Genomic DNA, 6,146 nt, shown 5'->3' with positions numbered 1-6,146 from the left:
CTCGAAAGTGATTGATCTGAATGCAGTGGAAAACACACCACAGGGTTCAGGTACCTGAAGCTGCAAGAGGCTGAAATGGTTCCAAACTGAAGCCAGATCTTAGTGGAGGCACCAGGAAAGATGGAGGCTTATTGCTTAAACCTTTTTAACTTTATTGGGATTATTTTACAAAAATAGCTTCATGTTGTATAATGACTTGAAACTAAGATCAAAAACACATCAGGAAAGTATTCAAGTGAGAATTTGAGGTTTTCTTGTAAACTTTTATACAAGCATATTTGTTTTTGCAACCAGAGAAGTCTGCCCCTGGTGGCCATTAGAAAGAATGCATTTCCGCATTGGCCTCACTGAAGCTGTCTGTCAAGGTCAGTCATTCCCAAAATAATTTGACTTTAAAGTCAAATAGATTTCTATTTTCTATTCAGTTTTTCTTTTAGAATCACAAAGGATGCTTTGGTTTTGTTTTTTGTTATTTAGACTAAAATTTTAAAATCTTTACATTTAAAAAGAAACAACTAATGAAACGAGGCTGAATTGTTAATTTAATAATGAAGTGATGAATAGGATTCAACAAATAAAACAAAAGATTAAAAAAAAGACTGAAAACACACAAAGAATAAGGAACACAACAAAAGCAAACAGAGCAGCTTCAGAAAACATTTTCTTTTATATTTAACATGTAAAAAACCAGCAGGAGTGGTCGTCGAGCAGAAAAACCAAAACAAAGAGCTAATAGACACCAAACCTCAGGAAACCTTTCACGTCAGCTTTGTTTCATCTCTCGTTTAAAGCTTTTCCACACGAATCGCTGAACTCGAGCTCAGAAAAATCAAACGCTTGAGGACACTTTAAAAACTCCCCACACATTCACTCTTTAATTTACAACAATAACACAGACTGTACAGTCAACTTTACTGCAGGCAGAGCTGTAAACACAGCGTCAAACGCTCATCGAGGTGTCGTCACCAAACAACCTTCATCTGATCAGAGACGTTCACACATGAAGTGCCTGCTTTTTTCCTCCATGCATGCAACACATACCTGTGGACGTGTACGTATGTTAACAGAAGTACGTTTTTTTTTTGTTTTTTTTTATGCTTGTAGTTAATAACACTACAAAACCAGAGTCCCACAGTGCTATGACGTCACGTGTTAATACATAAAGAGTGTAACGGTGTGTGAAGGTGGATCCAGAGCTTTAACAAACAGGATTTACCTCCCGAGTCCGCCACATACATGTGCTGCTGTGTGTGTGCATGTGTTTCAGTCACTTCCTATGACACACAGAGGACGCCGGCTCCCAGCGTGCTGAAGGTCATCCAGAGTGTGCTTCTTCCACAGGAGCTGGCCGACCTCCACCTTCAATTCATGTCCAGAATGGACTGTCTGCCACCTGCGGAAAAAAAAAAAAGCTCAATCTGCTGATTCCCGAGTGATTTTTAGTTGTGGTTTGTGGTTATCATAAAGGACATGATGTGAAGGCTGAGAGTCTGGCAGCACTGCCGAGGTCTTCCTCATTATCACCATTTTTGTTTGTTTTCTAAATGATTTCTGTCCTTGAAGACAACCTGAAGGTTTTTCTAAAATCTAAAAGACTCTTATTAAGCTGGAATAAAACATTAGAAAATATGGAGCATTAATAACACCTGCTAGCTGGTATCAATACATGTTAACAGCAGTATTAACACAGGCTAAATGAGCCTGTGTTAATTTATTCCTTACGGTTTAAGCCCAAACTCACGCTGACAGTTTTCTACACCAGCATTTCTTTATCGTGTAGAAAACCCGAGACACACTGGTTAAATTGCGCTTCTTTATCTTATATTAAGATATCTCAGAGATTAAATGTGTAGTTAAACTTGTTCACAGTGACAGAAACTGGAGTCCAGCCCACATAAGCTCAGAGTGGGCTGTTTGTGGCCTGTGATGTAAAATTAGTTTGACATCCCCGCGATGAAATGCTTTATCACAGGGACGTCAAACTTTTACTCTGAATGCTCAGTTTCTGGTTTGAAACACACTTTTTTCAGTTTCTGTCTTTCATGCAGGTAGTGAGGATTTGTAAACAAGTTGGCATCTTGAAAGCAAACTAGGGGCAACCTGCCAGCATGCAAAGCAACCACAAGCAGGTTTTTGGTGCAGCATCCTCTGCACTTGATTTCACCCAGCAACTACTCACATGCAAACAAAGTGCATGTTTCCAGGGGACTGCTGACTGGTCTTTAGCAGTGATCTACTGTTAGACATTTTTTTATATTGACTGTTTTATATGTTTAAGCACTTTGACCTACAACAGCAGCATTACTGTACTAAAATGATAATTATTATTATTAATATATCTGTTTGACTGCATGAGCACTGAGCAACCAAATGGCTCACAGGTACATTACTTATCTATATCATATGGTATTATGTGATCACGCTGCATGGCAACCAACTATCAAAGGGCTAATATGACCCATTTTTAGCATTTCAGAACCTATATTACCTTTAAAAAAATGACATTGTTTTAATTCCATGAAAATAAAAACCTGATCCGCAGAAAGAGCAGAGCCTCCACTTTTATCCATCTTAAACTCACCTTTGTTTTAATATTTACATCATTTCCAACAAAACAACAAGACTTTTGCCATTTTCAGCATTTTAGTAACAGGAATATGAGGTTTGGTTACATAACCTCACATTTATAAACTGTTATAATAAATTAGATTAATATATTTGATTTGCATTCATCAGCTGCTTAAAAAAAACAACATGTTTTTTGCTTTTCCTTTAAGGCACAAAGAGACCTGTTGCTTCTACTTTTATGTCTGATAATTACGGTGAAATTAATTCACATATGCATCTTCTCAGTGCTTACATGAGTCGGTTAATTACCATCACAAAGCACAAACTTTGGAGCCCTTGTGCAGCGTTACATTTTATATGTTCAGGGTGGAAGCTTTGCTGTGTCCTTTCCTGGACTCTTCCATAGACTTTTCCATATAATTTTGTCAGTGCAATTTCAAATGTTTAATAGAATCTGATCACTATACATTTATATGTTGTTGGGGTTTTTTTTATCTTAACAAGTTGGTGTGATTACATGAATTTAAGACGATTACCTGGCAGAAGTTCAGGTTCAAACTGATTTTGATGGTTTACATTTCCTTAGCTTTAAAGTTCATATTTCTGGTTGTTTTTGTGTCATATTTCTCTGACTAAATAAAATTAACTTGGAAAATGTCTTGTAGTGTCTTGGCTGTAAAAAGGTCTGGGACTACTTTATATAAAAAGGTCACGGTGGGGCAAGTTCACTGCATTGGGGAAATCTCAGTTTCACCACTAGAGGGCAGAGGAGACCTTCTCAATCCGCCACGCTGGGTTAGAGTGGGTGATGCTGTGTGGACATCAGCTGCGTTTTAACCCCATGTGGTTTGGAGAGGCTCCAGCTTGTTGTCACCAATTTCCAACAATAGACAGCCTGCGCTGCTGATAAGAACTTTTTAACCGGCACAGCCATTGTTGGAGGGCTGCGTTTTGTTTTTTCCTCTGTCAGGAAAAAAAGGAGACGATAAGCAGTACAAGTACACAGATCACAATGCCAGATGGATACAAAACAGGAGCGAGCGCGAACAAACTGATCTAAACAGGTTATTTATTGTCTGCCTGAAATTCAAAGAAAAAAGTTTAAAAAAATTAAATAAAAAACCCAGAATGTATTTTTAAAGAAAACATTTTAAAAAAAAAAACAGCACTTTTATATTTCAAATAAGTAAATATGATGAATCTGGTTTCCTGGACCTGAAGGTGAATGTGTAGCTGGGGTCACTGAGGCTGCTTTGCTTCAGGAACAGAGCCGTGTGATCCCATTAAGGAACAAAGGCTCTGACAGAGGAGCTTCACGTATGCCAGCAGCCCGTATGCTCAGCACGTGCTTCACCTTTAATAATAATGATATAGAGCACTCGTGCGTAAATGTATTTCTCAAATGCCTGAAGTCGCATATCATGGCCTGATGAGGTAGTGAAACAGCTTTCAACAAATGCCTGACAGCACACAGCTTTCATCACATGCAGAGTCGCCCTGAGCTTCCTGAGCTCAGGGACCTACACGTCGTAGGTGCACGCAAGGACAGGACGCGGTCTTTAACCCGTCGGCGGCCTAATCTGTGAAAACTAAGTGTTTTCAGCTGTGTGAACAGATCTGATCCTTCTTCGTGCAACTTGTTGAGAAAAGGAAGAGTGTGGAAAACAGCTTGCCTGATTCTCCTGAATCTGGAGGAGTAAATAGTGAACATGTTGGAGACTATTTTCAGCAGCAGTTTAATAAACATTTGTAGCTGTGATGATTTCTAACAAAGAAGTTGTACACTTGTTATCACGAAGACTGCAGTGGGGTTGTGTAGAGTGTCTTCCAAACGCCTGGCTTTCTGCTTTTATTTCAGTCACATGTTAATTCTGTAATAATTACAGATACACGATCACAAGGTCAAACATTACCAGACTTCCAGATCCAGCTCCCCCCAGCTATGCTTTCAAACTGTGAAACAAAGGTTTGACAGAAGGTGGGCCTGCTGGAATATTTCACATATTTATTCCCTTCACGTAGGGTTAGTTAACCTATTAACCCTGTTACACACTTTTTTCCTCAACATCATCGGTGGGATTTGTTTTTGTTTTGTTTTTTTCCAGAAAAATCTGATGTATGTAAAACAATACACAAACTGATATTTAAGCTTTTTTATTTTGTTTACTTACTATTAATTTAACATCCCAGTTTTTAAAAATGAGAAATTAATTTAAAAATTTACAGGATTAAAAACATGCAAGGCGGTGTATTTTCATGGCTCTTATGTTTAACAGATTTTTCATTTATTCATTTCTATTTTAATATTTTTACATAATGGTCACTCTGCAATGCCATCTATTGTTTTTAATACTTAAATGTTTTTAATACTGGTTGTTTGAGGTCTAAATGCAGCATTACTGCACTTAAATAATAATTATTACTAATATCTTACTAGAAAGCATGAATCTCTGATGACAGCCTTAGCACACAGTTACCCATCTTAGGCTCCTGAAGGTTCTTATCTATATCAAATATTATTGTGTAATCACGTTGCCAGGCAACACCTGTCGAATGGCTAATACTATATGAGCCATTTTTAGCATTTATGAACCTATATGACCCTACAAAACCATTAAATCGTTGCAATTTCACAACAATAAAACCTGATTTAGATCCAGAAAAAGAAAACTGTGATATAAATGATGGCGTTGCCTGGCAACTACCTTTCGAAACCACTGCAATGGCACTGACCCGTACCAGCTTGCATAAATGTATAGATTAAATGATTAATCTCAAATTTAAACACCTAAAAAAAAGCAACTACGTTAAATTTGACTCCATTATTTCACTTTCAGGGTCTGCTGTGTATATTTTAATCAGGAATCCTGTAATTTTGTGGTTTAAGTGCTTTACTTTTTCTCTTTTTTTTGCAACTACAGAAGAATGAGATTCACGGGACACAGGCTAAACACAAAACTACTAATATCAGGATCCATTCATTGCTTACTTTTACTGATAAATAAAAGTAAAGAGCACGGCCAGCCTCACAGTTTGAATACTTCTTAAAAAAAAAAAAAAAAATGTCAGATTTTTGCTGACGCTCAATCAGAACTCATTCTTAAGATGTTTATTTTGTTTTAAAGGAAGTTTCTTCAAGGCGGCATTCACAGTGTTGGGCCTTCACAGGAAAAGAGGCCTGAATAGCTCGAGGCTGATGTTTGAAACAGCTGACATATAGCAGATGTCAAATCTGCAAAAAGTGTGAGTTTTAATGTGCGTGTGAGAGCTTTTTCTTTCTTGAAGTGGCTCAGACTTATTTACAGAGATTAGGATCAAATCGCACAGCTGTTTGCATTTTTAGCTCACAGACACCAGTGAGTCTTTTCTCTTATCTAAATATGATGTAAGAGTTGAGGCCAACTTTGAGCCTGGAGTCATTGATGAGTCTCGCAGACCTGAGCGTGCGTCACAGAGTCGGTAACTCGAGGACATACAACTTTTTTTCCTATTTTTTCCCTCTCCACTGTTTCTCCAACAATAGGCCTGAATACACTCTTACACACATCATTGTTTGAGAATGAAAGATGACCTATTTT

At 37.7% G+C, this 6,146-nt stretch overlaps 1 protein-coding gene across 1 annotated transcript in view; it reads right to left on the bottom strand.

Moving 5' to 3' along the window:
- Nucleotides 1-530: 530 nt before the first annotated feature.
- Nucleotides 531-6,146, bottom strand: part of pgs1 (phosphatidylglycerophosphate synthase 1) — a 45,449-nt gene continuing 39,833 nt past the window's right edge. The window contains exon 11 of the mRNA XM_085285032.1: nt 531-1,393. The gene's annotated coding sequence lies outside the window, so the exon portion shown is untranslated. The remainder of the gene's footprint in view (nt 1,394-6,146) is intronic.

The sequence above is a fragment of the Mchenga conophoros genome, linkage group LG8 (genome assembly GCF_057382185.1).
Source record: "Mchenga conophoros isolate Kocher_MC1m ecotype Shallow Benthic linkage group LG8, M_conophoros_male_GT1.1, whole genome shotgun sequence".
In the NCBI taxonomy this organism is placed as follows: domain Eukaryota; kingdom Metazoa; phylum Chordata; class Actinopteri; order Cichliformes; family Cichlidae; genus Mchenga; species Mchenga conophoros.
The sequence above is the reverse complement of the archived record's forward strand: the minus strand, read 5'-3'. Positions and strand labels throughout refer to the sequence as shown.